We start from the raw sequence: 12,355 nt of genomic DNA on the forward strand, positions 1-12,355 counted from the left end.
CTGAGTCCAGAGCCAAGTCCAACAAGTTCCTACCAAACATCTTTACTTTTTAAAACAAGGAGGATTTTTAAAAAATGATTCCTTTTCTCTGTGTTCTCCTCATGGAATTCCCAGCTCCCTTCTTCTCCCTGGCTTGCTTTGAGGTTCAGAGACACATAGCAGTAAGGCCGTGGAGGGCAGAGTGGCCCACCATGGAGACCTTGTATACTTTACTAGTCTAGAATAGAGTTTAGATTGGTAAACAGCATAAAGAATGAGGCAGGGCAGCGTGATGGAAGTTACAGCCATATCCCACTGAGCCCGATGTTTCTGCTACAGATTGTTACAGCAGATTGTTACAGTCTTGCAAAGGGGGAGCATCCCAAGTGGAGGGAAATGTATCAGAATTCACAAAGGATGTCTTGTTGTGACTCTAAGTAAACCAGGGCAGCAGAGTTATGGTGGGATGGAAACACCTACAAACAACAGCCTTGAACCTCTCTCTTGAGGATGGAAACACCTACAGACAACAGCCTTGAACCTCTCTCTTGATTTTAAGCTTTTATTGTCTGATGACAATAGAAGAAGGCAGAATAAGGTTGGCATTTTAGGCTGACCCGTTACATCCCCGCTTACAGAACCGGTTATTCACAAAGAAGAGAAAGGGAGAGCACTAGCCAAGAGGTTTTAAGAATACAGACCCTTCTACAGTTGAGCAGTATGACTATGTGGCTATAGTGTTGCTTAATAGCTTTTCCTATTTGATTTCTTCCCTCTACATTGTATGTGTCCTTGAGAAGTCTCATGTTAAGCTGTGCTATTAGCCACCTGAGATCTTGGCCAAGAGAACACAAAAGGGTTTGGGTGAAGGAGGATGACTATGTGTACTAAATTCAACAACAGTTGTGTTCTTGACAACACCCTCTAAATTTTCACCTATTCTACCCAGGTGTGGGTAGGTAGATGGCGAAGTGGATAAAGAGCTAAGCCTGGAGTCAGGAAGATTTGAGTTCAAATCCAGATTCAGATACTTACTAGCTTACTAGCTATGTAACCCTGGGCAAATCACTTAACCTTTTTTGCCTCAGTTTCCTCATCTGTAAAATGAGCTGGGGAAGGAAATGGCAAACCATTCCAATATCTTTGCCCAAGAAAACCCCAAATGGGGTTACGAAGAATTGGACATGATAGAAACAATAATAAACCTTATTAATATCTTCCCATCCTGTGCAACTCTTGTTCATGCCCTTCCTAAGGTTCATAGGAGGTCTACTAGCCATGCTTTCTCTTGAGGCTGCAAAGCTGTCAGTGGCCCATTCTGGCTGTTCCTTTGCATCCCTCACTCTTGCTACAGGAGAAGACCCTCTTCCCTGCTTGTCTTACTATCCTTGGATGTTCTTTGGCATTTCTCACTAAGTGTCACACCCACCATGAACCTCTCCGTGCTGTGAAGGTAGAAGAGTTCCATGTCTTGCTGACACATATATAGCAATACTGGTAAAATGTTAACCTTGAAAAGATGGATTATTTTCTTTCATGGAAAACTTAGGGAGTTAGGGAACTTTGTAAGTTCCTTAGGGAAATTAACCTGTGCTTTTTTTTTTCACTCTGGGCTCAGCTCATTGTATGTGCTATATGTTCTTTATATGCCCGCTGTTTGACAAGTTCTATAGGGTGTCCTTTTAAAAGCATACCAAAATCTGATCAATTAACATTAATTAACATTTTTCATCCACTTCATCTTTCCTATGTGGATGGTTAGGCCAAACTCCTTTGAGTTATTTTAGATCTCTTCCAGGACACAGCAATATCTTTGGGCTTGTTGCAACCAGCATGTTGTCATGTAAACAGGAAATTACCATCCACAGCGAATCTCTTCTCAGCCTGGACTCTGTCCTGGATCTCCTCCATCTCAGTGGTAAATACCTTTGGCAAGCCTACATCTCCCTGTTTTATGCATTGCTTGACAGTTTATTATCTGGGGAGGTAGGGTGGGGCATTGCACAGGGTTATTTTCATTGTTATATTTTCCAAAGAATCCTAAATGATTTTTGATGTGTGGATTGGAGACACCTAAATGTAAAGAACCGGGAAGTTGGAATTTTATTCTATTGAATTCAATGCTTATACTTAGTAGACAATAAACACAACAGGATTTTATATTCTCTGCATCTTTCAGTTAATTGCAAGGTGGTAAAGATATAGCTTATTGTTGAATATGACTTGAAGAAACCTGCTTATTTCCTTTTCAGTCATTTTTCAGTCACACCTGACTCTTTGTGACCCCATTTGAAGTTGTCTTGGCAAAAACACTGGAGCGATTTGCCATTTCCTTCTCCAGCTCATTTTACAGATGAGAAAACTGAGGCAAACAGGGTTAAGTGACCCCAAGTTCAAACAGCTAGTAAGTGTCCGAGGCCAGACTTGAACTCAAGAAGATGAGTCTTCTTGATGCCAGGATTGGTGCTTTATCTACTGTGCCACCTAGCTGCCCTGTTTATTCCCTGCTAATACTCCTATCATGCCCTCAATTTGTGCATACATGACTCTCATAAAGATTGTGTATAGATGAGATAGTAGGGACATAAGCTAGTAGACTCTGATGTAAATACATGCCTCTTTTTGCCATTAACAATGCCCACGATTTTTTTTCATGACTGGTATCTTTGTCTCCTTCTTGTACCGTGTATACTGATCTCTCAATAGCCTCACAATTGTATCACCTCCAGTGTAGATCTACTCTGTCTCTCTCTCTGTCTCTCTCTCTCTCTCTCTCTGTCTCCCTCTTTCTCTCCATGCATACATACATACATATACATATATACGTATATATTGGTTTAATCCAGACGCTGAGTATATTTAAAATAAATACAGAGGATTTTGTTGGGAGAGGGAGGAAAGATGTTAGCAACTGGGAGATAAGGAAGACTTTGTATGAAAAGTGATGCTTGAGCTGAATTTTGAACAAATAAAGACTTTTAGTTCCTGCCTTATGTAATCAGCTGTATTAAATTTCAATGATAATAACAATAATAAAAATGACTGATAAGGCATTATGGTGTGACAGATGGAGAGCTTTCCTTAAAACCAAAAAGACCTAGGTATAGGGCTACCTCTGGCATGTACTGGTTTTGTGACCCCGGGAAGTCACTTAACCTCATAAGTGCTCTGGGCGACTAAGACAATAAGTTAAAGAAAAGTCACTGTCTTGCAATGGTAAAGGGAGTTTCCTCGCTCAGAAACTCTTTATATTTAAGCAGTGGATGGGCTGCTGGGCCTACAGTCAGGAAGACTCATTCATCTTCCTGAGTTCAAATCTGGCCTCAGACACTTACCAGCTCGGCGGCCCTGGGAGGTTCAAGCTCCTACTGCTTGCAGGTATCCAAGGCAGCATATATTATATTTTTTTCTTTTACAGAAAAAAGTTTCTTTCTCTTTTTTCTCGTGAAGTAGCAGATAATTTAATATCGGTAAATGTGAATGAATGCAACACTATTTGTGTTTGCTTCTGTCCATATGCATTGAGGTGGGGTGAGAATGCAGCTATATTTTTACATCATACAATATAATGTTTGTGGTCTTAGACCATCTGTGTCTTGATGGGGACTTTTTGGAACGATTTGAACCTTTACTGGGGAAAAACAAAACAGAACAAAAGAACACCAAAAATGTTTCTTACTTCTGCCCTGAAGTACCTACCAAATTGGCAGCCTCCCAGAGCAAAATTCCAAGGGCTCTGTCTTCATTCAGAAAAGGCTGGGGCTTCAGATTTGTATGTGTCTCTTCCCTTCCTCCCCCTCCTCCCTGACCCTCACTCTCCTCCAGCAGCTGACCCTGGATGGTAAATATTAGGACAGGAACTTCATCAATGCCTTTGGATACCACTCCCTCCAAGACCTTTCTCCTCCTAGCTGGTTCCCTTGCCCTTTCATGTCTGACCCTTTCTGAAACCACAGCTCTCTCTGGCTGATCGTTTTTCCCTTCAGGGGATCATTTACAGGTCATATTTAATAAAGGTGGGGAGGCATAAAAATATGACATCATTATTCACATGGTAAAGGAGTAAGAGGTGGGAGGAAGCACAGAGTCAGCAGACAATGAGAAACCCCAAGGGTTTTTGTGCACCTATAAGGAGGAAGGGATCTCACTTGTGGAAAGATCGGGGTTGACCATTTGAATCTGGTTAGAGCATTAAATAAAATGATGAAAATAAGGTCAGAGATCTAGAGCTACAAAGGGCCTTAGGGGCTACTTAGTCCAACCCCCTCATCTTACGGTGAGGAAACTGCCCAATGTCACATAACGTAAATGACCTTACCATGTGAATAATGAAGGTGAGATTTGAATCCAGGTTCTCTGACTCCAAATGCAGTGCTCCTTTCCACTGTACTTTAATTTAAAAATAAAATTTTAAAAATTAAAAAAATTAAAAATTAAAATAAAAAACATGGTGAGGAGCTGAATAGTATAAACTTACAGAGAAGTCAAACTCTTGGCCGATGGGCTACATGCAAGCCACCAGGCTGAATGAGATAAAAATGCAATTGGGAAATATTTAACAAAACAAATAAAAAGACAATATAACATAGATAATGCTAATTTGTGATTTTCTGAGTCAAGATTCACTCACAGAGATCTGTTGCTACTGGAGTTTGATACCACTGGAAGAGAGGCTAGAAAGTTGACTTAGAAGTCCAAGAGACAGCCTGAGCCTGTACAAGGTGCCATACCTCTCACTTACACTCGATTGTTGTCTCTTTTTAGGGTTCATAGTATCATAGATTTGTACCTAGAAGGGGTCTTCGAATCATCTAATCCAACATCTTTGTTTTACATATATGGAGATTGAGATCTAGAGAGAGGCAATTATTCACTCAAGGTAACAGCTAGTGCATGGCAGAGTCAGGATCTGAACTTGGGTCTTTTGAGTCCAGCCTTCTCCTGCCCCTTCCCCCTCCCAACCCTTGACTCTCTCACAAGGTGAGGCCATAATAGCAAATAGTCTTGTGCAGCTGCCACGAAGTATGTAGGGAGGTCAAGTTGGAAACTTTCTCAAAGTTGAACGGGAAGCATTGGGAAGGTCAACAGCCTCTCAGTTAGTCAGGGGTTGGTTATCCAGAATATGGATTATCCAATATGAGTATTATGCACGTTTCTTGCTTTTTGTCTTTCTCCATCTTGCTCTCTATCTGGAGGTCATTTTATTATCCAGTAGCACGTACACCAAGTGGGGTGAAGTCCATATGGAGTCCACCATGGAGTTTGTTGGTCTGACTTGGGCTGCAGGGAGGGTGCAGGAAGATAATCAAAGGTATGGGTGTTAGAAAGAACAGACTAGTCTAATTAGGGGAGAAGCCTGGAAGCTTGGGATCAGCTCTCCAGTTGGAAGTCTGAGGAGGGAGGCACAAATAGACTTATCCACTTAGTTTGCACCAAACCTACGCTCAGTAGTAGCACTGATCTTTCTTACACTCAAGGACCCGGCCCCTTATTCCTGAGTACAATCGAGAAGCTACAATTCCCCCATTTTAAGTATGAGGTACCACCACAAGGTGGTGCATTGATCCTGTAGACAGGGTCCCTGGAACCCAGAAGAAAGAAATTGGGCGGGGGTGCCAGAAGCAAGTGAGTAATCCAGAGAGACTCCAGGCAAATCAGGGAGAATTGGCAACCCTAGGGCCCAGGGAATGCTAGGAAATGGTGGCTTCAAGAGTGGCATTTCCACCAGAACAGTAGACTGCCATTAGCAGAATTATAATAAATTAAGCACTTTCCCAAAGAACTGCTTATTTCCTGTATGACCTTGGACATGTCACTTAATATCTTGGGGCTTCAGTTTTCTCAGCTTTAAAAATGAGAGTGACTCTATGGCCTCTCAGACCTTCCCATCTCTATGACTCCCAGTGACTGGGACCAAGGGACCCAGGACTATGAAAATGGTCACAGAGTAGAAGGAGGTGATCTGGACTTGTGGAAGTAGGAGCACAGGAAGGAAAAATAAAACAAGGCTCCCTCCCCATGCCCCTTTCCTGTCTTGGAGAGGCTGAGCACAGTGGAAAGAGGGCTAGACCCTGAGTGTACTGATACATACCCATGGTACCCCTTCCAATCTAAAGTTCCTGAGCTGGGTCTGTTGCATTTTTATCTGTATCTTCAGGGCCATAGCACTGTGTCTTGGCATACAGTGGACACTGAATAAATGTTTATTGATTGATTGAGTAGAGTCAGAAGAACTTTGTGCTCCCTTCCCATCTTGGGCATTGGCTAGTTGTATGTCCACAGTTGAAATGTCTATGAGCCTCAGTTTCCTCATCTGTAAAATGGAGATAATAGTACCTGTACTGCCTACTTTGCAGGACTATATCAGACTAGGGAATGGGGAGTTCAAATGAGATTGTGTATTTAGAGTCCTTTGCAAGCCTTAAGGGACTATGTAAATAATAATTATGCTGCATACGGTTATCTTGTTACATATTCTATATTGGTATATATTGTACATTGTTATAAGCAGTTATTATTGCTCATGCTACTCCTCCAGCCTGAAATACCCTACACCTTCCTCTTCACCTGACCACACCCTCCAAGTTTCACCTCCTCCCAGAAGCCTTCAGATTCTTTGGATACTGTGTCATCTTTCTACTCTGAACTACGACAGAACTCAAGAGAGCTTTACAGTGTCCATAGAATCCCTCTCACTTTATAGTGGAAAGGAAGCTGGATTTTGGGTCAGAACACTTGAGTTTGAGTCCTATGTCAGCTCTAGGGCACCTGTATGATCTTGGGAAAGTCAGTTCAGCTCTCTGGGCCTCAGTTTCCTCATCTGAAAATATATACATAATATACATATACACTTCTATAGCACCTACTATGTGCAGGCTTTACAACAACTCTGGGAGGTTGTGAGCTGTTATTATCTCCATTTTATAGATGAGGAAACAGAGGCAGATAGGGGTTAAATGACTTGCTCAAGGTCACACAGCTGGTATGCGTCTGAGGTCACATTTGAAATCAGGTCTTTCTGACTTTAGGTCCAACGTTCTATCCACTGCGCTACCTACCTGGTCACCAGATGGCTGCCCTTCTAGGTCTAGAACTAGGGTGCTAGGTTGTTCTTAGCACTGATAGAACCATAGACTTTGAGCTGAGAGATCAGAGAGCATCTAGTCCAGCGCCTTCATTTTTACGAAGGAAGAAGCTAAGGTACGTGAACTAAAGTGACTTGCCTAAGGTTAATAGGTGTCAGAGGCAGGATTTGAACTCAGGTACTCTGATTTCCAAGCCTGTGCTTGTTCTGTGTCATGCCGTACTAAAGGTGTCAGTATTCTGTTTCCAGCCAGAGTTCTTGCTCTTCGGAGGCAGGATGAGTGCCTTAACACAGAGGAGGAAATTAACCGGGAATGGGAGCTGAAACTTGGAGGGCATGAGCAGTACCGACTCTTCTTCAGTAGCACAGCAACCCCCGATCTATATGCTGTTAGCAAGAATAATAATTTCAAAGACGAAACTCACAGAAGGCATGTTCTTCCTTCCTCGGCCCAGCTTCCTCCCTTTTGCTTCCACGCTGAAAGTGACCCCCCTACAGACACCCCCCCCCCAAAAAAAAACCTTTGTCCTAAAAGTTTCCCTGATGGGATTTTTCCTGCTCCACGCCTTTCGTGAAATTTGCCCCAGATGCATTTTGTAAAGCTTGCGCGCACCGCCCCCCTCCCCCGTGCAAATAAAAATGCTACTGATGGCTCCAGCCAGGCAATGTTGAGTTATTGACCGATAAATGATTCCCAAATTTCTAAGCCTGGGGATTAACGAGATGCTGGTAGTGGTGGTAGAGCATACTCGAATGATGGCAGACCTTAGTCTGCCCCACAGGACAATGGGGATGATAACACTTTCAAAGGCTAGATAGCAGAGTTGTGACAAGGCTCTGCAAAGCCTGTAGGACACAGCGGAGAGAATACTGGATTTGAAGTCAAAGGAACTGGGTTCAAATCCCACTACTTCTCCTGAAACTTTGAGCAAACCGCTTAACATCTGGACCTTAGCTTTCTATTTGTAAAATGGGAAGGATTATACTAAGTGCCCTCTATGGGGCTTTCTATCTCTAAATCTATATCCTAAATGAGATGATGTGTGTCGTTTAAGTATGGGCTATTATGACTTGGGTTTATTTTAGTAACGGGAGTTTGTCCTGGGAAAGTAAATCCTTGATTTGAGGCAGCCAAAAATGATGTACTTGGGATAGCAGGTACACAGTTCAAATCCTGTTTTTGATGAGTCAAGACCATTGCTTTTAATTATTTCTGGTTCTATTTGGGTTATGCGTTTTGACTATATCCATAACTTTTTTCTATATATCTATATATCGAATATGTAATATAAATAAATATATTTGCTATTTTAAATATAGATCATATAACTTGCTATTTTAAATGTAAATTACATGAATATACTTTCTACTTTAAATACAAATTATATTAATATACTTGCTGTTTTAAATATAAATTATATTAACATATTTGCTATTTTAAATAAAAATTTTACTATAGTCATCGATTGATGATTTTTTAAAAAGTTATTATCTCTTACTCTTGTAGTATTAGGTCACCTCTGTGACCTCAGGAAAACCTGAGTTCAAATACCACCGCAGACACTTATGAGCCGAGTGACTCTGGGTAAGTCACTTATCTGAATGTCAGTTTCCTCATCTGTAAAATGGGGATAACCACACCTGCAACCTTTAGCTTATAGGGTTATTATAGGATCAAATGAGTCAAAACTGTATAGTACTATATAAATGTCAGTTATTGTTTTCAGTGTCTACATCCATATCCAGTCTTTGGATTGCAAGTCACTTAACCTTCATGGGCCTCAGTTTCTTTGTGTGTAGAGAGAGAGGGTGTGGTCCCTGAGGGCCTCTGAGGTCCCTTCCAGCTCTATGAGCCTATGAACCTTCACCCGCTCTAGTGGTAGTGATTTCCATCCCGCACTTCCTAGAAGAGACACTGGAATGGAACAGAAGGGGCAGTACATGAAATTCACTTGGTTCAGTGAATTTGGGCATTTGTTTGTCAAGTCCATGAGACCTTTTCCCTAAGACAGACCATTTCTGGGTCAAAGTTACTGTGACACAGAAAGGAAGAAAGACTGAACTGCAAGTCCTGCTTAAATAAACTCCAGGGAGTCCAAAAGGTTGAAAGTCCTTTGTGCCCTTCCCTTCTGAGTGCCCCTCAGCTTCCCTGCTCTTTCTGCCTTGCTGCCCTCACCATCCTGCTCCGAAAGGGAGGAGCCTGGGATGTGTGGTCACCCAGGACTCTGGACACAGAGGAGAGCAATGGAAGGAAAACTGAGAGGCAAGAGAAGGAGAGTCTAGCCCCACCACTAAATAACTCTAGGACCTGGAACAACTAACTTCTCTTTCCCAGGCTTCCTCCTCACTGGGAACAAGGAAGGCATAGGTATAGAGCTAGGTGGGACATAAGAAGCCATCTTATCTTGTCTAGCCCTCTCAGGTACCAGGGAAGTTAGGTGACTTACCCAAGGTCACACAGGTAGTACATGGCAGAGGGGGGATTTGAACCCAGGTCCTCTGAAAGAACTAGCATGCTTACCACTGTACCAGGCTACCGTGAGTCTTGCCAGCTCTGACATTCTATATCACACGATTAGTCTAGGTTTCATTTTCTCCAGTTGGTCTTCACTGTTCATTCTTGCCTCCTACCACATCTCAGCCATTGGCAATGAGTTGTGAGTGACTTTCACTTTGGCCCTTCTTCCTTTATTTTGGTATAATAGTAACTTTCATGTAAGAACTTGGGAGATTATCTTGTGAAGCTTCATTGTTGGGGGTCTCAGGGTGGGGGGGAAGAAATGGGGAGCTTAGGCAAATGTGACTATGACTCAGATAGTGAATAGAGTGCTAGACCTGAAGTCAGGAAGACCTGGGCTCAAATACCACCTAAGACATGTAGGAGTTGAGTGACTGTGGTCAAGTCACTTATCTGAGTGTCAGGTTCGTTATCTGTAAAATGGGGATGACAATACCTGCAACCTTTAGCTCAAAGGGTTATTGTGAGGATCTAAGGAGTTAAAAAAACATGTATAGGGTTATATAAATGTCAGTTATTATTATCAGTGTCTACGTCCATATCCAATCTTTGGATTGCAGTACAAATGCTTTCATACCATTAGGATCAACCACAGCTTCAGACTTTTCTAAAGCATTTGACCCTTGTTTACTACTGTCATTTGCCAAAAAGTTACCAATCAGTCCTTGGAAGGTTTGGGGGCCCAGAGATAAAGGATTCAAAAGAGACAGGCTCAGAGGTCACAGTGCCTGGACAGCAGTGTAATCCCCTTCTTACAGATTGATGCTACTATTTCAACAGTGGATTTTTATGGAATGGCTATCTTTTATCCAAAGCTCCATAAAGTTCTGCATCTACATACAATATCCACTTCAGAATGGACTTGTGTATGCATAAGTACCCATATGTATATATTGTTCTTCAGTCATTTTCAGTCATGTCTGACTCTTCATCCTCTATTTGGGGTTTCCTCAGCAAAGATACTGGAGTGGTTTGCCATTTCCTTCTTTAGATCATTTGACAGATGAGGAAGCTGAGGCAAACAGGGTTAAATGACTTGCCCAGGGTCACATAGCTAGTGAGTGTTTGAGGTTGGATTTGAACTCATAAAGATGTCTGCTTCATCTGCCCTATATGTGTGTGTACAAAGGTTGTATGATATTCTGTCCAAGATAGAATACTTGAGAGAGTCTTACTACAATTAAACTAAGGGGTAAATGAAGCTCAAACACACCAAAAATCCTCATGGAACATAGGAGTGTAGGACCTAAAAGGGAAAATAGAAAATATTGGCATGAAGCCTCCTCCCCTTCTTTTCAGAGCTGGGAAACTATGGACACAGAATACTACATATGATGTCAAACTCGATTGATATGTTCATAAGTATTGTTAAACTGATTTTTCTTCATCTTAAAATTTCTTTGTTATAATGGATGGCTGAGGGTGGGAGGGTAAGAAGAGGAAGTTAGCTGGCACAGTGGATATAGTTCTGGGCTTAGAATCAGGAGGACCTGAGTTCAAATCCTGACCTCTGAATTTTAGTAGCAGGTGAACTTGGACAAGTCAATTAACCTCTTTCAGCTCACTTTCCTCGTCTATAAAATGATGGGATCTGACTCTACTTCTAAGGTCCCTTCTGACCCTAAATCTGTCATCCTGTGATGGTTGGAAATGAACCAAAGCCATCAATAAAATGTTAAAGGGAAAAATACCTGCAACGGTATGGATTAGAAAAAAGGCTGAAGGGTCCATATGAGGAGTCTCAAACAATACAGTCCAGGAAGATCCCAGCAAAAATCGAAAATACCAAAACAGTAAGGTTCTTTCAGTCAGTCCACTGCTGCCTTTATTTTATTCATTCTTCTTTTGTATCACAAATTTATTTTATTTTCAATTCACGGATCAAAACAAGCATTTCCATAATACAGCACAATAAAAAAGACAATTACACATGAAACTGCCAGTCTACTAAGTACAACTTGCTATTCCCTCCAAGTATACAACAAAGTTATCCAGCAAGTTTCTTGGTTTTTTTCTTCCCTCCCACCCCACCCCGCCCTGCCCTAAAGAGGACTGCTAGTAAACACAAATAGGTATATATATGTAAAATTATTATATGAATACTTCTATTTATCGGTTCTTTCTCTGGATGCAGAAAGTGTCTTTCTTCACATCCTTTATCTTAAATTTGTGTGTTTGTAATAGTCCAAATGACTTAGTCACTCGAAGTTGTTCTTCAAACAATATTGCTATTCCTGGTTCGGCTCACTCTGTTCTTCATTATTTCATGCCAGTCTTTCCACGCCTTTCTAAGACCATCGTGCTCATCATTTCTTATAGCACAATAGAATTCCATCACAATCATATACCGCAGCTCATTCAGCCATTCCCCAACTGATGCGGATCTCTGCAATTTTCAGTTCTTTGCCACTATCTATAAACATCCCATTCACATTGGAAGTTATAATTACTATTTGTTAATTTCCCTCCATCTTATTTTTAATCACTATTTTCTTTCTCAGCCTCTTTTTTTACCCTATCCTTGTTACCTTATCTTCTCCCCTACCCTCCCATCCTCCCCACTTCACCCACCCTTCCAAGAGTCCCCCCATGCCCTCCCTACTCCCAGTCTCAATCCATACACCCCTCTAAAAGTCTCACCCCTATCCTCTTCCCCAGTTTTCTCATCTCTCCACATATTCAGAAGACCTCAAAACCCTTCTAGGTGTACATGTCATTTCCTCTTCAACCCAGATGAGAGTAAAGGTCCAACATTACCAGCCCTCCATCCCCAC

This window comes from Trichosurus vulpecula, chromosome 7 (assembly GCF_011100635.1).
Source record: "Trichosurus vulpecula isolate mTriVul1 chromosome 7, mTriVul1.pri, whole genome shotgun sequence".
NCBI lineage: Eukaryota > Metazoa > Chordata > Mammalia > Diprotodontia > Phalangeridae > Trichosurus > Trichosurus vulpecula.